The sequence below is a fragment of the Siphateles boraxobius genome, unplaced genomic scaffold (genome assembly GCF_051911475.1).
Source record: "Siphateles boraxobius isolate OS27281-9 unplaced genomic scaffold, OSU_SipBor_1 68, whole genome shotgun sequence".
Lineage (NCBI taxonomy): Eukaryota > Metazoa > Chordata > Actinopteri > Cypriniformes > Leuciscidae > Siphateles > Siphateles boraxobius.
This window is the reverse complement of record NW_027509195.1, coordinates 1,313,491-1,337,415: the sequence shown is the minus strand read 5'-3', so window position 1 is coordinate 1,337,415 and position 23,925 is coordinate 1,313,491. Positions and strand designations below refer to the sequence as shown.

At 37.3% G+C, this 23,925-nt stretch overlaps 1 protein-coding gene across 8 annotated transcripts in view; it reads left to right on the top strand.

The window, feature by feature from the left end:
- sulf2b (sulfatase 2b) overlaps positions 1–23,925 on the top strand; it is a 134,660-nt gene that overhangs the window by 48,853 nt on the left and 61,882 nt on the right. For 5 of the 8 annotated variants that reach the window (XR_013196955.1, XM_077214084.1, XM_077214080.1 and 2 more), the window contains exon 3: positions 1,950–2,013. The exons of the other annotated variants lie outside the window; for them this stretch is intronic. The gene's annotated coding sequence lies outside the window, so the exon portion shown is untranslated. The remainder of the gene's footprint in view (positions 1–1,949; positions 2,014–23,925) is intronic. 8 annotated transcript variants of the gene reach the window in all.

Here is a 23,925-nt window from a genome sequence, read left to right as displayed (position 1 = left end):
TTCCTCTCTCCCCGTTCTGTCATCATTAAACTCCATCCTACACAAGGTCTGGAGAGGTGAAGATGTGTGTGTGTGTGTGTGTGTGGCTTCACATCTTCCCCTGGTTGTGTGGATTAACTAGCCACTGCAACATCACTTCCTAGTTTGCGTGCGTTTGCTTGTCTTTGTGTGACTTTGCCTGCCTCTATCTGAGCGTGTGCGTGTCCTTGCCTTTCCTCCGCGTATCCTGTTTGATTTATCCTCGGTGGAGGGGCTTTGATGACTCCATTCTGATCTATTTGGTTGAAAAATAAGAGAAATTGCGCCATTGCTCTTTATACTTGAGTAAAAGAGAGGGAAAATGGGCCACAGGGGGAACTGCGCACATGTACACACATACACACTGTTCAGGGCCGAGCATGTGTGCTTTACTGCTGTTGTTGAAACTCACTTACTAATGCATGTTTCATCCTTAATGCATTATTGGAATGTATTTTGTATCCGCATACCTATTAAAATTCACATGATGTGATTCCAGACTTCTGTGTATAGAAACGTAGGCTGGATACAGAATGTGTTAATTTAGTCTCTAGACCTCTTCTAACTTCCCAAGCATTAGTTAGCTTTCTGTCATCTGACATCAGCAGTGGTGGTTTTACTTCACCCTGTGCCCTAGATGAGATCAGACTGCTCAGGAACCTCAATGATGATCTCAAATAGATGTTTATTTAATGAGAGTGGTGGTCTGAATGTTGTTAGTGCCATGCTGTGCTGTTTGAGCCACAGGAACACCATATAATGCCTATGCCAGGGTGCAAGTATGAATAAACCAAAGGTTCACAGCTGAATCCATCATATCTTTCTACATAGAGCATTATTTTACATTACTTATATTAGGTTATTGTCCCTTTATTAGATATTGTCTAATTGTATCTTTTAGAGTGTGCAAGAACAAAATTGTGATATCTATATTGTGTAAAAATAACTTTACATATATGTGTGTGTGTGTGTGTGTGTGTGTGTATATATATATATATATATATATATATATATACACTTGGTGATTGAGTCTGCTTCAAATTGCTAACCAGTTTGAGACTTTTCATATATATATATGAATATATACCAGGTATATTTTCATATATATATGAAAAGTCTCAAACTGGTTAGCAATTTGAAGCAGACTCAATCAGCAAGTCAATTGTTCAGAAGAGTTTTTAGGAACACCTCACTGACTCGTGAATCATGTCCATTTCAAATGTCTGAATCATGTCCATTTTTGAATTTGGAACCATTACTTGTAATTAAAGAAATATATTCACAAAGATTATGCTAGTATGCTGCTGAAAGTTGACACAGTTAAGCTTTCACAGACAGGCTAAAATTTCACAGACAGACTTTCTGTTTTGGGAAAATGGAGGAGAAATATTGATGACTCATCCTTCTCTACAAAGATTTTTGTTCAATCAGATTCCCTCTATAATGAGAGCGCACTGCTCTGTGATATAGACCTTATGCTCCAGAGAAACAAGCGAACAGCCAACTTTAGACTTCTGAGTTTGAACTTCTGTGTTTGCGGTAACTGTATATCTCTATTGCATTGCAGTCGAAGAGTAATTAGCTAGTGAAGGGGATTTAATTATTTTAGAGTTAACAAAAGTTATCATGAGTATTGCAATGTTTGAAGCGGATGTCATATTTACTTGTTATTAAGGAAAGATTTTCACAAGATTTTTTTTTAATTCTAAATAATACAGTCCCAATTTATATTACTGGTTATTGGTCAGCATTGTAAGAGATTCTTGGCAGTTAGACTGTAAGGACACGTTGACATGTTAAAACCATAATATTTGACTTTCTTCAATCAGCCAAAACTAGTCTTTCGAAACAACATGATCAATCCAATCATCTTAATCCTGGATGCTTATGCAGATGCTAACTTTCAATTTTGTGTTGTCATTTCTCCTCAGTGTACGTATATGGTTTGTGCATCCCCACTGGTGTCTGGAGAAGAAATCATCTCATCTTTGTTAGGTAAGCAATCAAAGACTCTTCTCTGTTGAGTTGTGATCTCTCCATCTCTGCACAGCTTTCATCATGTCCGTCAAACTCCAACAAAGTTTCGAAACAGGAACCATCAAACGGACACTCACAGAGTATTTCTAACCGCACTGATACTCTCCTGTCTAGTACAGTCTCTAATGACTTGTAAGGCAGCTGTGGTGGCGTCTGAGGTCTACTTTTCTCGCTCATTGATGACCCTTGTTGTGTCTTCAGGCTGTTGCCTGGATACTAGGGCCGTAGAGGTGACCTTGACCGTGAGGGAAATGAAATGGCCAGTGCTAATGGCTATCGGGAGACAAGCTTCAAAGCCTCCAGGGCCCAATCTGACGAGTGTAAACAACTTTCTCATAACATGAAAAACGTCTCCTCCTCAGAAGTGACAAAATTTGGCACAAACAAAGCTCTGAGCCTTTTGCAGAATCCAGACTATGATCATAGCGATGAGCTGGAGATGTTGTATTGGTTGAAAGGGACCAGGTATATTTAGCACTGAAGTACTTCACTGCAGTATTTCATAAATTCACACTTGCATATAATCAAATAGAGAAAAATTATAATCATAGCAGGCTTATTACTAAAGTTTATCGGCTGTTTAAAAACAACAATAAAAGATGAGCCCTTCAGTATGCCCTGCCCAAACTTCCTTCTTTTAAGAAGTGCAGAGAATTCAGTGATAGCAGTTGAAAAGCGATTTACTGTACGCATTACTAATCTGTTTTTTTCTCACTCCTGTTACTGTATTTATCTATCTCACTTAGTTTGTTTCACACATGCACGCACATCTGAGTCAGATGGCTGTGAGAAACTTAATCTCTTACCAAAGTTGCCCCCGGGGAATCAGTGTGAATCGTAAAGTGAGAAGAACCATCTTTATTTTAAAACCAAATGTATAAGCATTGCGTTGGCTGGTGACCTGATGTCTAGGAGTAGGAGGCCTGTGAATTGCTTTAGGTGCACATCACACACTCGATTCGGCTGAAAACTTGTTGAAAATAGTTCTCCAATAACCATTTTAGAATTTTTGGTCATTATTAATTGAAATAATCAACGCAGTAGCCCAGAAATCACTTTATTTTTTGCATCGAGACACTGCCGGTTTGAAATCACCATAGAAGCATGCTTATCTGAACCACACGGCAACCCTTGCGCAGTGTGTAATTTCAGCACAGCTAATATAGCTTGACATCTTCCCTGGAAGATCAACACAGATGTGGGCTTGTGTACATGGTTGCCTAAACCCTAATTACCATAATTATATGTATGAGGCACAGTTGCAGTTCAATTGTACAACAACCAGTGTAAATGGATGGGAAAATACAGGCCATTTGTTTTAATTCCCTCTTTTAAGATGCTTGCGTTTCTTGAACGGATGGCTGCACAAATCTTCGCCTCTAGTATTAGACCAAAGCCATTATTGAGCCATTAGTCTAAATGAGATAAGCTCTGCTCTTTGTTTCTCCTATGCAAACCTTTGCAGAAAAATGGAGGGATCTTTTTGACAAGGCTGTATTTTTAAGTCCAATCAAATTGGTTTGAAGGAAGCTGTTCAAACTGGCAAACCATCTGTTCATTCAGATCTTAGCGTAATCATCTTTTTTATATATCTTATTCTGAAGCAGATGGGAGAGAAAGAGAGAAAAATAAATCACTCCATCCGTTTGCTCATAACCAGCCTCCCCTTCTCCATTATTAAACATCAGACCATCTGTTAATATTGATTCTTTATTAAAACAATACACCCCCTAAAGTTAATTGAGCGTTAATAATCAGAATAATTCAATGTGGTGGGTTTTTATGGTTTAATTCATAAAACTGCATGGCACACTGCACTCTGCGTTCTCACATATGATAATCCCCATCAGATCTCTGCGGCCGTTATATAAATTTCATAATCTCTTTCATAGTTTATGAAAGCAAGTGGGAGGTTGGCCGGATGCCCTATGGGCTGTTCTGAAACACGGGTTATGAAAATCCAAAAGCCAGGAGGTTTTACAAAGAAGAGAATAGTCATCTGCAGATGAATTCAGTGCACAAAGTGATTTGGAGTTGTGTCGAGAGTTGCGTTGGCCCGGTTTTTGAGCATATCTGGATTTATGTCAAGCGCTCGTCCTCCAAGTTGGTGGGGAGGTAAAGAAACTGAGGAGGAAGAAAGAGAAAAACAAGGGAAGTGGTAGGAAGTCGCTTGAATGACAGGAAGAACTTGAACCGTGTTGCACACCCTGGTAAAGACATCCATCAAAAGATTTAATGCTGTGCTGTTGTTATTCCTGGAATTGTTTTCTTTTACATAATTTATCAAAAGTCATGTTTAGCCCTGTAAGAGAAGTGACCTTCCCTCAAAACCACAGGGACAAGGAAACAATAGCCCTTTTTTATTTCATGGACAATCTTGTTTAGTGGGAAACAAACCTACGTATTCAGGTGAAGATCTATATAAAGCAGCTTGCTCTCTCTGACCCTTATTTCCACCTCAGAGAGGGTTTTTTTGTGTGGTAATTGTTACTTAACCCTTTAAGTAAGTACCTTTGACACTTAACCATTTGAATCACTCCAGTGTTTTCACTGTTATACGGTAGGGGGTGCATCTTCTGAAAGAGTACAGAATCTCTGGATCAAAACACAGGAAAAAAAGAAGCTGAAACAACTGATAAACGCATTATTTATGCACGTTTTATGCAATTGTCTCAGCTTTTTGTTCAAAATTAAGAAAAAAGAATGCATGATGCTAGAATACAACATATTTTTTGTTTAAAATCAGCGGCTCTGTTCTTTTTGTTTCACATATTGCATGTTCATGTTAAAATGATCAAAAATGCTAGTGGTGACTAGTAACTTTTTTTAAACACTGGTGTGGGAAGAGTTAAATATCACAGTGTGACATAATTTATCATGCAATGTAACTTTTTGTAGACAGATTTACAGAAGATTCATAAGTGCAAAAAATAAAAAAGTGCCAGTACAAAATTTCTCTTTTAAAAAACAATTTTCATTGTTTATATGTGATCTGTTTAATTCTCTGATGTTTTTGTCTATCTTTTACCTGTTGACAGGAATAGCCTGATTTCACCATTTCGATCAATCATTCATCCACTATCCCTGCTGATAAAATATAGACAGAGAGCGAGAGCGTGAGTCATTGATTTGTGTCACCTAACTCATTCTTAATGATTTGTCAGTGGGAGACACTAAGCTTTGTCAATAAAAGGCCACACACTGTTCCAGAAATGCCACCGTGGCGACATTCTAGATGATTACCGTGAATCTGTCCCTGCAGAAATGCATTATGGATCAGCAACGTGAGGCTTAATCCTTCTCATGTGTCTCCAGTGTTTGGCAGTTAGTTTAACTACATTTCTCTGCAGTGAGGTGGTAGTGTTGTTGTTTTTGAAACTATATAGCTTTTCAATTTAGCAATTTTGATGATTTTTGAGTCAATTCATTAATTTGAATCATTTTCAACGAATTGTCACTGGTTATGGAGGGGCCGATGTAGGCACGATATGGGCTTGAGATATGGGCAATTCATGGGTTTCTCTATGGTTTTTTTGTCAACCCTATTTGCAATAGTCCCAGTATGGCTCTACATGGGTTTGTCTATGGGTTCCATGGTGGGCCTATCTGAAATAGTCAAGTCAAGTCAAGTCACCTTCATTTATATAGCGCTTTTAACAATATGGATTGTTTTAAAGCAGCTTTACAGGCATAATAGGAAATTAAAGGAACAGAGATTGTTTTGGCTTTACAGCAGCTCTAGAATAAAGTTATTGTCCAGCTAAAGTTAGTTGTGATTGATTCCCATCCGTCGCAACGATTATTAGCTATTTATTTAGGGGCCGCTAACATGATACCGTTCTAACAGAAAACCTCAGAAAACTGATCAGAAAACCTGAAAACCGATCCGGCCGCTCATTTGCATAAACCAGTGCCTGGTGGCTCTTAGAATTTTTTATCCCTTCTCCGTAGCCACTTGAATCGGAATTATCCCGACTACGTTTTATCAGAACAGAGGTAAAGGGAAGGAGGCCTTCACAAGAGAGAGACTAGTTGACACTTCAGGACTGCGTTGACGTCGTGTCCAGGCGCAGGTCCTTCATCAGATTCGGATACGGCCTGGATCCGGCGAACTGCGGTAAACCTCGGAATAAACAGAGAGACTAATTTTAGCGTAGACGCCATCCTTCTTATGATGTACCAAGTACATCAGGATTTATGGGAAGTGTTCCCGGTTCCGGCTGATCTAAACTATGCAGCCTAACATTGAATTATAGAAGATCTATATTGTATTATGTGTATGCTAAGCCAAAGAGATGTGTTTTTAGTCTAGATTTGAACTGACAGACTGTGTCTGCTTCCCGGACAATGTTAGGAAGATTATTCCAAAGTTTTGGAATATTTTATTATTAATAACCAAAGAATAACCAAAGTTATTCCAAATAGTCCCAGTATGGGCCCTACATGGGTTTTTCCATGGGTTCTCTGTTGGCCCTATCTAAATTAGCCCATTGGTATGGTAGCATTGCTTCTTTTCTCTGGTACTGCAGGTGATTAGATTCAATGTTCCAGTTACTGTAACAGCAGTCATCTTAATACAGTCTAATGACGCTACTTAACCACTTACACGCATCTGACAGAGCATAGCGAGGGGTGATTGCAGGGCCTGACAACATATGGCAAGTCCTAGACCCAGTGTGTTGGTCTTTTTTGTGTCTCGTCTTGTGTGTGCGCAGTGCCAATTAAGTTTGGAATATTTATTTAACAAATTCTTCTTAGACTGTTCTGTTCTTCGGAGCCCAGGGATGATAGCGAGGGAAAGAAAGAATGAGAAAGCCGAGACAGGGGAAGTTAGAGAGGGCTGCATGAGCAGAATATGCACTCTGTTGTCAAGGTACTGAATATAAGCCTTTCAAGTGTCTGTGAGTATGTGGGTGTTCATGAGTGTTTATGCTCGCTGGCAAAAATCTTCCACAAACCCCTTCTTTTACTCTCCTGCTGATAACATAATTGTTTAATAGATTTAAGTAGCGATAAAGGGGCTCGACTGCAGGCTAATGAAGTAGCAAGGAACTTCAGTTAAGTGCCTGTAATCATCTATGCCTGTTGCAGGAAATGCTAACCTCATCAGAGATTGCGCAGATAGGTGTGGGCTACTGTAATGGGTTGCTGATAGGCTGAGTTTAGCAATGTGTGTGGGAGTTGGAAAACATTTTTAAATGCAAGGTTACTGTGTTCATGAATCAATTAACATGTTTATGCTAAGTGTGAACTTGTGCTTGATTGGTGTGGAAATTGTTTTATAATGTACCAAGAACTGTTTTGAAATAACTTGCGATTTGCCCAATAATGGTGCTGTGTGTTTGTAATGTGTTTGCAATAAGTGTGACCAGATATTTTATTGAGAAATGTTGTAAGGTGTGATGAAATCAGAATTTAAAATTTTCTCAAAAGGTATGGTTGTCATTTTTTGTATTGGATAATTGCAGATTGATATGGTCTAACATGCTGTTAGTATTTCATTACAATGTTGTTCTCTATTCTGCTGCATTTACATAGCCAGACATTCCTCTTTAATGTGCAGTGCTAAAAATACAGCTCCAGGAACATACATCTGACACACAAACACACTTCCCATTACTCTGCTGAGCGGTTTGAGGTGGACTTTGCTAGAGATTCTGCCAAATTTCATCCCTTTATGTTTTTTTTTTTCCTCAGTGCGATCGCTCTCGCTTACTTTCGTCACATCATTTATTTTTCATCATAATGCCTCTGTTCTCCCTCTAAACTGCAAATATTGACAGATGGATGGATGAAGTGCTGAAAGAATTTACGGGATAGCAAATAGATGTGTGGAGGATACGCTACGTGTGCACATGTGCAGCCGAGCGTGTTGTGTTTCCTTGTATTTCACACTTACATCTTTGAATATAATTCCACAAAATGAGAGCAAAAGAGAAAGCTTCAGAATAATAATAATAATAATATACATCTCAGGATGGGAAGTTACAGAGAGAGAGAGATGAGGAAATATTCACACTTAGGGTGGATGGATGGATGGATGGATGGATGGATGGATGGATGGATGGATGGATGGTTGGATGGATGGATTGACAGACAGATATTTTACACTTGTTTTATCCTGCTTTTTATACACTCACAGAAGCACATATGGAATCGAGGAGGGGAAAAGTTTGCAAAATTATTCTGATGGGCTGCTAAAAAACCGAGACCTTTAAATTGCCATTTGAAGTGCTCTCTTGCCATCCAGGAGAGAGTGATTCTGAAATCTAAGCATTCAACTGACCCAAAGCATAACGGCACGGCGGAGAATGAGATGTAATTATGGCTGGGCAATTTGCCGTGGTTAATGTGGGCCTCGGGCACAGGGGTGAGGGAGAGAGGGATGATGGGTAACAGGATGTGATCATAGCTTTGTGTCATGCAGGGGTCATAGAAGAGAGAGAGAGAGAGAGAGAGAGAGAGAGAGAGAGAGAGAGAGAGAGAGAGAGAGAGAGTGAGAGAGAGAGAGAGAGAGTGTGTGAGAGAGAGAGAGAGAGAGAGAGAGAGAGAGAGAGAGAGAGAGAGAGAGAGAGAGAGAGAGAGAGAGAGAGAGAGAGAGAGAGAGAGAGAGATTTCTGTGTGTGCACCTGTTAAGATTATTGAGCTCTTGTGTAACTCCTCTGTATCTGTCCTGGTTCTTGCACTGTTAATCTTTCAGCTCAGACATGTAAAAGTTCAGATCTAGCGTAACAGATCGCTGGAACAACAACAAAAAAAAGAGGATCATAACCGCTTTACCACTGGTTACATTCACCAAAATGTGAATTATGGGTATTAAATATAAACCCTTTCCCCTCTTAATCTTGTAAATCTCACAGATAGCACAGCTCTTGTTTTATACAGAGCGATAAAACAAATCTTATCCCAGTTAAAAGAGGACTTAGTCTAAGCGCTATGGTTTCTCTTCATTTCCACTAAAACATGCTAGATTTCTGCGAACTGAGTGTAATCTCATGTGAAACATCATTGTGCTTCAGTATGCTTATATCATAGCAACATGAGTCACATTGTTTGCTTATTCTGAGACAGTAGGACGGCTGTGGGCACTTTGTGGGATAAAGTGTCTAGAGAGAATAGTTTGTACATGTTACTTTTTTAAATGGAAGGGAAATACTAAATTTGTGTTTGAAATGGAATCCTATCTAGTATTTGTAATATGCAGCAATACATGTTTGTAATCTTTAAATTTAGTAGCATGATAAACTTTTGTCACATGCCTCTAGTTAGCAACAAATCAAATTGAAATAAAAATCTCCAAATTTCCCACAAATTTAATGTTATGACCTCATTGAATTTTGGCAGTCCAATAAAATACACTACAGTTTGAAAGTACTTTTATTCAGCAAATATGCATTAAATTGTTCAAATAAATGCTGTTCTTTTGAACTTTCCATTCATCGGAGAATCCTGAAAAACATTGTCATGGTTTCCACAAAAATATTAAGCAGCTCAACTGTTTTCAACATTGATGCTAATCTTGAGCAGCAAATCATCATATCAGAAGGATTTCTGAAGGATCATGTGACACTGAAGAGTAATGATGCTGAAAATTCAGCTTTACCATCACAGGAATAAATTACATTTTAAAATTGAAAACAGTTCTTTTAAATTGTAATAATATTTTATAATATTAGTTACTGTGTTTCTGCCAAATACATTCAGCCTTGGTGAGCATAAGAGGCTTCTTTCAAAACATTACAAAAATGTCAGTCCTTTAAAAGTTGAGCACATTTAGGCTACGTCTACATTAATCCGGACACATTTGAAAACAACATTTTCGTTTAAAAACGCTCTCCGTCCACACTAGCGTTTCAGGCGTTTTCCGGCGTTTCAGTGTGGATGAGAAACGTTTGGAAAACGCTTAATTCACCTTACTGCGCTTGCATAAAACCTCACAAAAGCTCACTGAGATGATGATACAGATGGAAAATAATAAAGTTATCGCGCAAAAATCTCACCATTCACTGATGTGTCCAGGTTGCACTCAGTCACCATATGTTTGGTCTAAAACGCAAAAAAGCTTCGTTCTCATTAATAAAAGCACTGTCTCAGTGTGGACGGAAGGCCAAAATAGAGAGAAAAAGAAGCGTTTTCAAACGGAAACATATTGGTGTGGACAAGGCCTGAATTAAGAGGCTGTGTCCCACACGAGTGTGCGCTGCTGTTGTGCTCTACATTTTGAATAATATACTGTAGTGTATCATGCGCGCATTTCATGCACACAGAAAAGCTGCATACTGTCCGTGTAAATGTTTGCAAAATGCACACTTTTAAAGCAGAACAGAGAGCACTCATATAAGAATGAAAGCGCAGGAATCATTGAAATCTTTTCATCTTTTAGGCCACACTTCTCCCTCTCCCCCTCTCTCTCTTTTCTTCAAGTCTGTGATATAATTACACAATCTGTCCCTCCAAAATTGGCCATTATTTTCCGGGTTATAGCTACCTGATCCTGTAGGGAAAAAGTGTGTGTGTGTGTGTGTGTGTGTGTGTGTGTGTGTGTGTGTGTGTGTGTGTGTGTGTGTGTGTGTGTGTGTGTGTGTGTGTGTGTGTGTAGGCAGACTAGCCAGTTTTTGCCATATTGGGCTATAAGAGGAGCATTACACACAGACACACACAATCTTATATGAGCACATACTGTATGATACCTCCACACACTCTTGTATTAAAAGCTAGCTGCTATTATGGCATGGACTTTTATATTTGAATTGAGTCATTCACTCTGCCTTTTAAAATTCAAAAGAGAAAATAAACAACGGTACAAAAAAATACCTTGAAATATGAGATCTAATAGTGTGTTGTTGAGATCCACAAGAGTGGCGTGAATGTGAGGTAGTGTAATTGTGCTCTGATTGGCTGATTCCTCTGCCAGTTGAGCCTTTCCTCCTCGTTTCAGAAGTCCAGTGCATGATACTGCTCTTAAATTCATCCTGCAAACCGTAGAGTGGAATGCTGGGAAATGTTTGTATCAATCATCGTGTTAGTGTGTATGTTGTGTTCAAGACCTTGTTTCTCTGCTTGTAGTACAGCTTGGCAGGTCTCCCATGAGGTGTGATTGTGTTCTTGCATGCCTGAGTGACCCTACAGTTACACACAAACACACGCATGAGTGTCGCCTACTTCTGTGTGTCAGATCTGCTCTGTTTCCCATGCCTTCCTGCACATACAACATTTACAGCACTATAGCATCACTCATACATATTATTTTGAGTTTTAATTTATTTATTTATTTTAGTCTTGTTTTGTTTTTGTTTGCTTTGTGCATTTTTTTTTTTTTTTTGCTTAGTTTTCTGTTTTAGTTCGATTTTGTTGTGTCTGTTTTGTTTTTGTTTGCCATATATGATTTTGTTTTGTTGTTTGTTTTTGTGTAGCGTTGCTTTGTTTTCTATTTTGTATTATTTAGTTGTTGTGTTTTTTGCTTAGTTTTCTGTTTTGGCATGGTTTTGTTGTTTGTTTGGTTTTTTGTTTGCTTTGTATCATTTTTTGTTTTATTTGTTTTGTATGAATTTGTCTTGATTTTTGTTTTTGCTTTGCTTGTTTTCTGTTTTCGTTTTTGTTTGCTTTGTATGTTTTTTTGTTGTGCTTTGTTTGAATTTGTTTTGTTTTGTGTTTTGGTTCTTGTTGTTTATTTGGTAAGGTTTTGCATTTTGTTTTGTTTTGTTTTTATACTGTTCTGTTATGTGTTTTTTTTCTGCTTCCCACAATGAGGGTTAGTCAGGTTTTTCTGTTCCTCAGGGGACATTTTCAGAAATCCAGAAAGACATTTTATTTTATTTTTTTAAAGAAGGAAGACAAAACCTGCCCACACACAGAATTAGGGGTGTTTACAGTGTCTCGGTCTTCTCTTTTCACTGTCACACAAGACTTTAAAGTTATTCAGTGATTTGACTGAACTGTTCTCAGAGCTGTGTTAAAGCTCAGTGCTGTATGTGTTTGTGCTGGACGGCTGCTCTGAATGCAGTTTTTGTTTAGCGGAGAACATTTTTAGACTCACGACAGGATAAAAGGATCTGACCAGTTCTGCTGATGGTTCTTTGATGTCTGCCTTTGTTCTGCACGCTGTGTGTGTGTGTGTTTGATGTGGAACAGATGTCTGTGTGTGTGAGCCTCTTATTGCACAGAAGAGGTAGAAACCATCAGATTAGAAAAGTGTGTACAATTTGTGTGTGAGTAGCGTGTGTTTGTGTAGGATAGTTTGAAATTGATCTGTGGTTTTCATTTTTCCGCCAAGGGCATAGCCGTGATGTCGGAAAATTGAGGCAATTTCAAACTGGAATACTATGAAAAGGAATCTGATTGATTTGTTCAAGGCTTGCACCAATATCATTTTTATTTTAGGAGTTTTTGCCGCTTGTGTTTATTGCGGTTGTGTGGAGAGGACAGGAAATGATGGAGAAAGGATGAGGGAATCAGATCAGGAAGCTGGACTTGAACCTGCATTGCCCACATGAGTACCACAGCTTAATGTGTCAGAGTCTGAACATATCAGGAAAAAATACTTACTGACCATTTAAACCTGTTACATTCAAAATGTTCACAGTCAATTTGTACTTTAGGCCAAGTAATAAAATGTAATTTTTTCCCCATAAGTTAATACAGCTACCTAGTTCAATAAGTGTAATCATAATGGGATTGCAACATAACCTCTTTATATTAATTGTTTTCATAATCAACAATAATAATGAGATTAGCATTATAATATTATCTCATTGTGGGATAATGTCACGTTGTTGAACACTGCCTTTTTATAAAAAGCACAAAGCCTTTAAAAAAACATATTTAAAGGGGTACTTTACTGCCGGCACAATGGGCTTTCAATAAAGGTTGGCTGAAAAAGGCAAAAAACTTTTTTTTTGTTAAATCAGTGCTACCTGAATAGAAAACAGAGCAAAAAAGGCTTTCCTTTTTCCAAATATTTCCAAATTTTTTCCACCACCACGTCCCTTTAAGGGCTCCGTAAGCACATGTTAGTACGTATAAAGCACATATTATCGCCTTATTCTGCATGACCATATACTACATCCCTTAATCCAACCAAATACCTACCTTACTAACTATTCATTCTTATTAATTAATTTAGTTTATTGAGGCAAAAGTCGTAGTTAATAGTGAAAATGTGTTCCCCATACTGAAGTGTTACCAGATATTTTAATATGAATAACTTTTAGTTCGTTTTCTTCTTTTTTTCAAAACAAAACCTTGCCCCTTGCTCCACACCAAAATGTCCTGGTCTGTTAGCTGATAGCTGTACTATCTTTTTACAGACTCATGGGACTTTAAAGTTATTTAAACTATGAGCAATATTTAAAAAAATATATTTTTTAATGACGTTAAAAAAAACTTTAGTTTAATAAAATAACGTAATTGTAATCATAAAAAAAATCTTATTGCACATTAAATCTAATCAGTTAAATAATGTGTACATTCTGTTCATAAATATTCTAATTTTGCCTGTTATTACAATATATAACGGTTCTCAAATGACAGAGTCAAAGGGCAAGTCTGTTCAGATCCAATATTACATGACAGTGGACTGCATGATGTGTGTGTGTTGTGTGTGTACGAATGGGAAGGCTGAAGAGTTAGATACTCGAAAGCAAGCACGGCTAACACATCGAAAGTTCATTTGACAACAGATGTACACAAATGATTTATATGTGTGTATTTTCTTATATTCAGCTCCGCAGACTTGAGATGAGTTCGTTTTTTAAGTAAATGAATGCATGTGTCCATTTAAAGGGATCTAAAATGACAGTAAAGACATTTACTATAATATAATGTTACAAAAGACATTATTGCAAATTCTCTGTAGCAAATAAACGCTGTTCTTTTGAACTTTCTATTCAGCAAAGAATAACGGAACAAATGTATCACAATTTCAACATGTATCACAACACAAAATAAATGTTTCTTTTCATTTGCATGTATTCATTTAGCAGACACTTTGATTCAAAGCGAAAATAACAAGGTGAAGGAAAATGCTTTATGCGCGTATTAAATTGTCTCTCACTTGCTCGCTCTCCGCAATATTGACAAAATTACATTATACATTAATTACATTAATTATATGAATGACACAGCATGTATATAACATAACTTTTTCGCTGGAGTGTTTCTATTTTAAAATCACACCTCTTTCCGTCTTCGATTATCAATAAACAACCCTGAATATTTCAATTAAAAAAAGCAATCAGGAATGCTCCACACATGTAGGCCATTTAGTGCAAAATTGTTTAGTTGGTAATTAACAACATGTTGCAGTTGTTGTCAGTAGAGGTTGAATAAATCTACAACTGTAATGCTCCTTTAATTCAGTCTATTGAAGGCCATCGTTACAGCGGCTTGGTTGAGAGGGGATTGACATCGCTGTTTCACATTCTGCCCCTCTACATGCGCTGATGCGCTCTCTGTCCCTCTCTGGGACTCTATAATAAAAGTAATAAGACTTTCCCAGACACACAGACAGACTGCTGGGAGAAAGTGCTAACTCAGCGTGGCCTCTAAGATGTCTTTCTCCTGCTCCCAGACCTTTGAGCTGATGTGACGATCGCCCAGGGCACCCACTGCTTCCGTCTCTCTCTCACACACACAAACACACACACACAGACACATGCGGTTGGCTTGAGTCGAGGCAGATTGCATAAAAAACGGAATAAAGATAGATGGGAGAATGGGGAACGGGGAGAAAGGAATGGAAATGGTTTTTAGGAACCTCTTTAGGTTTTGAATGAATATATAATTGATTTTGCGTACTGACATTTTACAGACGTATTAGTTTCATGTCTGTTTTGACCTTATTATCATGCCTGATCTGAAGACAGTAATGGCCAATGTTTCTTGGTTAGATTTTACTAGTGGTGAATAAATGCACAGACTTCAAATGAGAGTAGAAAAAAAGGCTTGATAAAAGTCGACACTTTTAGGACAACTCCTCGCTCGCTCTCTCATTTCTCTAGAGAGGAGGTGAAAACTCCTCTACGGCACTCTTTCACAACGGAAAGAAAACCAAAGTCCAATTTCACCTCAAAATCAAATGAGAAGAAAACAAAATTATATTGTGCACAAAGAACATGAAGGTCTATTTTAGGACCATTGCGATTATTACTTCTGGAATACTCCACAGAATATATGCTATGTAAATATTGGCAAAAGAAAATCCAATGTGTGAGGTTCAGGACGTTGAAATAAGTAATAAAGTCTGCTGTATATGATATATTTCCTCCATGACCTTGCCATGCTGTCAGTTTCAAATCAAGATCAAAGACTGTCCGGGAAGGCAATGATCCTAAATCTAATTCATTGTGACACTGGAAAAACATTACAGGTGCAGGTTCACTGACGCAAGATATTAGCTGTCAGAGCTTTGATTGAACACAAACATACGTTTAGGGTAAAGGTTTCATTTACATGATATTTCACAGAAATGTATATGTATAACTATTTCGTATTTTGGGGATTTTTGCGCTCCTGGGCTGTTAGAGCTCGATGTGAGAACTCCTCAGAGGAAAGTGGTTGGGCTCAATAGAAGTCTGTGTCTAGACTATCTCCAAAACCACTTCTGTTCTCTAATAGAATCACAAGCAGGTTTATTCAACATCAAGAGCCATCAGATATGTATTAGGTTATGTGTGAGATTCATGACGGCACCTCTGTTTATAGTGACTTGAGGGTGAGAGGAGAGTTTTTATGTTGTGTTTTCATGTTTTATTGGGACTTTCCATAGACATAATTGGTTTTATAGTATGTTCTATTCCCTTACACTAACCCTACCCCTAAACCTACCCATCACAGTCAACTTTCTGCATTTTTACATTTTCAATAAACATAATTTAGTATGATTTATAAGCTTGTTTCCTTACTGGAACCAAAAATGTCCCGAAACGGACTTTGAATAATGCCATCTTTGTGGGGATATTTTGTCCCCATAAATGTAGGGTTTTACCAGGCCACACACACTACAGATTTAAGTAAGTTAATTTGTCAAATAAATTAACTCTTTTATTCTGCAAGGATGCATTAAGTTTATGTAAAATGACAGCGAAGACATTCTTATTGTTCATAAAGATATATAGTGAGTATAGCTTGTTTGTTTGCACTAAACTTGCAAGTAGCTTCTCCAACACTGATGGGTTGTTTGTAATAACTAACGAAAATGACTCCAACCGCATTGTTAGTGTGAGTGTGTTTGTGTGTGTATCATATTCATACAGCATGTAATTTGGCAGCTGAGGGCAGCAGCGGGGAGGTGAAAGGGGAGGGAAATGAATGAATGTGCTCCGCGACGGGAGTTTCATCCATAAGCTCCCCAAAGCGCTGTAACAGACATGATTTAGCACCTTTTACCTTCGCCTCTCTCCACACCACAGGCCACTGCATTCATCCTACTGTCACCAGCCTGCTTCATCAGCACTATCCAGTGTGTGTGTGTGTGTGTGTGTGTGTGTGTGTGTGTGTGTGTGTGTGTGTGTGTGTGTGTGTGTGTGTGTGTGTGTCCATTGAGGAGGATATGAGCAAGCAAAGTGCAACAGTGTGTTAGGTGTAGTGACAGCTTAATAACAGAAGGATGAATAGCTGATATGTGTGTAGCATATGGATGAAACAGATTTCCCAGAATAGTTCAGTGGCTAATAGGGTGTCTGCCTCATCAGCGTACACCCAATGACAGCCTGTTGATGGTTTAGAAATAAAAATGACTTAAAAAGGTTGAAATCTGTAATAAAATCTAGTGTTTCTGCATGCAGTGTGTGTGTGTTTCAGAAAGAGTTGTGACTGTTGGGGAAGCTACAAGCTAATGCTAATTTGAAGTTGTGAAGCTATGTTACAAGGTACTAACTGATAAAGCTGCTAACTAAACTGCTAACTTAGCTAAACAGCTAACTTAGCTAAACCGCTAACTGAAGCTACTAAAACCAGTCTTACATGTGAAAATAATGTTTAAGAGACCACAGTTGATAATTTAGCATTATGCTACATCACTTGGAAAAAGTAGCTTGATACTTTTGGTTAGTGAAACTGGCATAGAGGACTGGACTTGGTTTTGTGAGAAAGCAATGGTGAATGTACATAAAATCGAGACAGATAGAAGATGGCTGTGGGTGAAGAGAGGGGAGCAGGTGGGTTTTTTCATTGCGGTTATTTCAGTTCGACGATACGACTCTCTCGAGCTCTCGATCTCGCATATGAGGTCACAGCATACAGCATACATAATCTTGTGAAAAGGAAGTTCCCGCTCTTTAGCATTCATTTTAAAAAGAGTACAATTATTACTAAAAGAATATACTTAAAAGTATAGTTCACCCAAAACTGAAAATTAGCCCATTATTTACTCACCCTCAAGTCATCCTATAGATGTATATGACATTCTTCTTTCAGACCAACACAATCGGAGTTATATTAAAAAAAAGTCCTGCCTCTTCCAAGCTTTATGAATGGCCGTTTCTGTTTTGAAGTCCATTATAAAGTGAGTTTTTTTTTTAAATTCATATTATATTATCTGCCAGTACAGTTCTTAAAAAAAACATACTTAAGATTTTAAGTACTCTACAAGTGCACATTCAATGCAATTAAGTGCACTTCTTTTTCAAAAGAGTAATCGTCTTTATAGTTTGCCTTTAATCTTAGACTAATACTATTCATGATAATTTGAGTATCTTGGAAGCTCTTTAAAGAAAACATGTCTCTAAAGCTGTTTTCACTCTTGGTTTAATTGCTTGGTTCGATTCCAAATTCGTTCCCACCCCTTTCCCATTTTCACATTGTATTATTTGGCTCAGAATCACAGTGTGTTTTTGTCTTCATTGTTGCATTACCAACATAGCTAGGTAACGTCTCAAACGACAAAATGGAAAGCGGTTTTACTCACTTTTTGTCCTTGAACAGCACAGTATATCTAATTCGCACATCTACCTTCAGATCTGTTTCTCTCGTCTTCATCCTGATTAAAAAAAAGAATAGAGAAAACTCTGAAATCATTTTCTGTAAGATCTGGATGGATGAGCTCCTCACCACTGTCTCTCTCTCTATTTCTCTCTCTCCGTAGGGAGTGGATCTTGTTTCTGTGGCGCCTGGGAGACTCCGTGTTTGTCTCCACTCCGTCCTCTTGCTCTCTTCATCCCTTACTTCATTTTGCTGTCTTTACACTTTCTCATTCTCCTTAAAGGGATAGTTCGATCAAAACTGCACAGCCTGTCATCATTTAGTCACAGGAATATCATTTCAAACCTGTGGAAGACAAAAGGAGAAATTTGTAAGAATGTACAGGTAGCTGTTTCCCATACAATGACAGAAATGCGTCTTTTAATCTTTAAAAAGGACACAAAAGCCCTATTAAGAATTAAAAATAGCAAAGTATACTTTTAAATTGGGTAACGCTTTATTGTAGCGTCCTTGTTACACGTTACATGTAGTTACTGTAGTGATAACTACATTATGCATAATCGCATGCAGCTAAACCTAAACTGAACCATAATCATAAACCTAACCCTATAGTGAGTACATGTAGTTAATTATTTTTTATTCAGTACCTGAATGTATAATTACACTGTAACAGAAGGCGCGTTTCCATTATATATTTGCGCAAAACCTTTGTGTTTTTTTTCTTAATGTTGACAAAAAACTATTGTGAAATGACGGCGTTTCCATTAACCGATGTTATGCGACTGAAGTGTAATTTTTTAAAAATTGACTAAAAAGTCATTCCAAAAAATCACGGCGACTAGAGATGCTCGATTACAATTTTCTAAGTTGATTCCGATTTTTCATTGAGTTTGACCTGCCGATACCGATTTTACCCGATTCCGATTTCATTTTTTCTAACCACTTTACAGCACACACAAATATTTATTTTCTCTCTTTTCTTTAGTAGAACATTTTACATTTTGCATAGAACATTTTTTGAACGGTAATCGCTATAAAACAGAACTAAATTACTCCTGGTGTGGGAAATTCACACACATCTAAAGTGTAGTGTTATGGAAGAACCATTTCCTTCTTTTCACATCCAATATCCAACTAAAAAAATGTGTTCATTTCAAAAAGAAAATGAATTTTATTTTCTGACAAAGCCTACTCCAGTTCTTGTTAAAACACCAGATATGCAAATTCAGTGCATTTTGGGCACTTTTTGTGTGAAATCATATTTATTTTGTGCATCAAAAGTGTGCTTTCACTTTAATTGAGCGCGAGCAGCGCAGCAAAAATAGACTCTGCGCTGAAACCATACAATTATTTCCATTTTATTTCTCAAAATTATTGGTCATTTTAAAAATTTGGAAATGATCATAAATAAGTTATTAACACAAACTTTTATTTTCTCAAGATAAACATTTGACTCTGTTACATGTTTAGTAAAATGATTAGTAATGCAAGCCCTAAAATATATTCAACTTAAATTTAATTTTGTTCTTTTTTCTTTTTCTTCTTAACAGCTCCCAGTGGAGCTGTGATGTCATATTATTCCTGTAAACCATTTACAGCAATTCAAAAAAGAGAACAAATTCGTAAATTATTAATTCAGACCAGTTTTGTAAATCAAATCAACAGATCTTCCTCATAAGAAAGATATTTGCATGAATCAGACATGGTTAATTCTCTCATTAACACAAAAATGAGAGCTAGTGTAGAGGTCAACATGTTCACTCTATTAAAATGACATTTTATGTTCTCTTTTTTGAAGCTTGACCTCTCCACTACTTGTTTATTGCAATTTCATGGAAAAAAGCAAACAATTGAAATTTCTCCTGTTCCACAGAAGAAAGAAAGTCATATAGATTTGGAACGACATGAGGGTGAGTAAATAATAAAAAAAAATTGGTGAACTATCCCTATATATAGTTTGAGGAATTGAATTTCTGGGGTCTCATCTACATGTAATTAGTTTTATATACACATCATGTCTATTCGTACCCTGTCGAAGTGTGTGCGTACATGCAAAATGCCATTGACCTTCACATGTTAAATAGGCTTGCAAATGATTCATTACGAAATTACACATCCCACATTTTGTGTGTCGTTTAAGTGTTTGTGTGTATGCGTTCTGTCGTGTGTGCCGCGTCCCTCGCTTTGGCTATGGATTTCACTTTAAACCCCTTCTCTGCTGGGAGCGACAAATCATGGCAATTAGGCTGATGCGGACGAGGTTACGCTATGCATTATTAATCAGTCTGGTCATTAGTGCTCCAGGAGCACACCCAGAAAGCAGATCTTATATCAATAGGCTAGCGCCAGGACGCTTTGGCTTAGCGCTGGCTGTAGCAGCCGGGTTTAGAGGGAGACCTGGGGCCAGAAGTGGTTCACCCCCCGGTGGGCAGTTTAGGGAGAGGGTTAAGCCAGGGTAAAGTGTATGTGATGGGCTCAATATGTTAGCACTTAGGTGTTTACATGTACGCACCCTCAGGGATTTCTGCATGCTGACACAACCTCAAAACCTATGCTGTGTTTTAATAAAAAAAAAATTTTTTTACATATTTTGTAAATGTAATTGTTTTGCAGAATGAGAAAAAGTAAAGAGTTTGTAATAGGTCAAATTCACAATCCTCTACACATTTCTATCTATCTATCATCTATCTATCTATCTTTCTATCCATCTATCCATCTATCTATCTATCTCACTCTCTATCTATCTATCTATCTATCTCACTCTCTATCTATCTATCTATCTCACTCTCTATCTATCTATCTATCTCACTCTCTATCTATCTATCTATCTCACTCTCTATCTATCTATCTCACTCTCTATCTATCTATCTCACTCTCTATCTATCTATCTATCTCTGTCTGTCTGTCTGTCTTTATCTATCTATCTATCTATGTGTCTATCTATCTATTTATCTATGTGTCTATCTATCTATTTATCTATCTATTATCTATATATCTATCTGTCTATCTATCTATCTATCTATCTATCTATCTATCTATCTATCTATCTGTCTGTCTGTCTGTCTGTCTGTCTGTCTGTCTGTCTGTCTGTCTGTCTGTCTGTCTGTCTGTCTGTCTGTCTGTCTATCTATCTATCTATCTATCTATCTATCTATCTATCTATCTATCTATCTATCTATCTATCTATCTATCTATCTATCTATCTATATATATCTATCTGTGTTTGTCTGTCTTTCTTCCTTTCTTTTTTCATTGTTCATTCACATTTGTTTTTATTGTTCATTTGTTTTTTCTTTTTATTCATTTGCTTTCATTAATTTTTCTGCTTTTTGTTTGTATCCTGTCATTTCTTTCTCAATTTCAATACCACATCAACAGCTAATATGCTATCGAACACATTATTTTAGCTAAACATAAAATTTTAACAATTTGAATGATTTTAAATTATTTTGCAAACCTGTTGAAATAATTGAAATAAAAAGTAAACAGCTCATAACTAGTTTAACTAGTCTTTGTTAGTTTCAGCTGGTTTAAGATAGAATAAACTGGTCTCCTTACCATCTCAAACTGGTGCTCAGCTTGTTTACTGGTGTGAAAGCAGCCTGACCAGCTGAAAAAATGCCTAAAACCATAAGCATATTGTCACGCTTATGTTCAGTTAGTTTCACTTTCATGGACTGTTAGTTTGTTTGTCTTCAGTCACACGTTTCATTTGTTCTCATTTCCCGCCACTCATCAGTGACCATGGACATTCGTTCATCACAACTGTTCGTCGTTTAGTTAATCACCACGTGTATTTAAATTCGTCACCTTCACTCAGTGTTTGTCCGGTCTCGTTTAAGTCACGCACTGTGTAGGTTGTGTTTTCTTCGTTTACATGTCTCTGGATCTGCTTTTTTAGAAATGTACAAAAGCAAAAGATGTTTGGTAGTCTGTTTATAGATTTTAACAGCATTCTCACACATAGATTATGTAATTATCACATGTATATTTGCAATTAATTAATGCTGGATTTGCATTATTTTTGGCATGTAAACGCACGTGTGAGCTGTTAGCACTGAATGTGTCGGCTCTGAGCTTGACCACCTGTTAGCAGTACCACTGTTTCCAGATCATGTCTTTAATTTGAGTTTGTGCTGTATTATAATTGGCTACATGCCGCTCCACTGACCCCAGGTCAGCCGCTCACCGTCATGAGTCACAGCGCAGACAGGATTACAGCTGAGCACAGCCACCCTGGAGGGCCAATTACTGCTTGTTTAAACAGCCACATTGACTGATCCAGGATCAGTGTAGGAGCGCACAGAGAGGTCATTTAGTCCACTGGTGCTGGTTTGAATTTCGCCACTTTTTGCTGATCCAGGGACCGAGGTGGATTTTGTTAAGTTCGCAGAAGTGTTTGAGTGACTTGACAAAGATGAAACACACACTCATCATTTCCCAGGTGTTGTCGGGCGGATGATGGGCGGCAGAGATGGGAGTGTAGGCTGGGAGTTTTGCTGAGTTTGAGAGCGAGCGTGTGTGTGTGTGTGTGTGTGTGTGTGTGTGTGTGTGTGTGTGTGTGTGTGTGTGTGTGTGTGTGTGTGTGTGTGTGTGTGTGTGTGCGTGTGCGTGTGCGTGTGCGTGTGTGTGTGTGTGTGTGTGTGCGTGTGTGTGTGTGTGTGTGTGTAGTTAAAGACATGATTAATATGCAGTGCAGGCGGAGTGACAGAGGTGCATGTGTCATCAGAACTCTGCTGTTAACAGGGGCCTCCATAATATTCTCTTATGTATTCTCATACAACCATAAACTACTGTTACCGAGGAGAAGTCTTCATCTCAGACTCTCAGTGTAAAAGCAGGCGTAAGATTTCTTAAGTCGTTGAGATATACTTTATCTTTGTTTGTTTGTTTGTTCATTCATTTTCATTCTTTTCATTGTGCATATTCAGTTTGTTTTGTTCATTTGCTTGCTAGTTAGTTTTTTCTTTGCTCATTTGTTAGTCTTTTATTTACTTTCTCAATGCATTTGTTTAATAATTTCCTTTAATAATTGTTAATAATTTAATTTGTTCGCTCGTTTTTTTTCTTTGCATCTGTTAATTATTTTTCTTTCTTTCACTTTCTTTTGTTTTTTTTGTTTCATTCATGTATGTTTTTACGTTGTTCATTAGTACATTGTTAATTCTTTTGCTTTTTTTTGTTTTCATTTACATTTGTCAATATTTTAGTTCTTTTACTTTGTCTCTTGATTTATTGTTTGTTTATTTGTTCATTCTTTCCTCATTTCTTTTATTATTTTCTTTACTTTTCTTTTTATTTGTATGTTCTTTTGTTTTTTGTTTCTTGTTTTGCATTTGTTAATAGTTGCTTTAGTTTTTTATTCAGTGTTCATTAACCCTTCTTGTTCATTATTTTTTTCGCTTTTTTTGTTTTCATTCGCATTTAATGCTTTTGTTCTTTTTCTTTTGTAGATTTTTATGCTTCTTTTTGCTCATTTGTTCGTTCCTTTTTCTTTCATTTGTTTTCACAAACATTATTTTATTTTTGTCTTTTATTTTTTTCTCATTCATTTGCTTTCTGTCATTCCTTTTTTTCTTAGTTGGTTAATTTTTTCAATTTTTTCCTCTTTTTAATTACTCTTTCTTTCTTTCTTTCTTTTGTTCTTATATACAGTTTCATTTGTACTTATGGCATGTCTTTGCTGAAATTTTCCTCTCTATACATCATAATCTGTCATTTCGCTGGCATTTCGGTGAGCTTCTGGAGACCAGCCAATCTCACCAACACTATCAGACTTAACTAACCACACACACACACAAACCCACACACTGAGAGAGAGACATGTGGCACAGATTAAAGATGATGAATAGGTGTGTAATGACAGAAGCGTTAACCCTACTGCTATGACTCTCATATTCACGGCCCTCCATATAAATAATGACTACATCAATAGCCCAAGGACTATAGAAA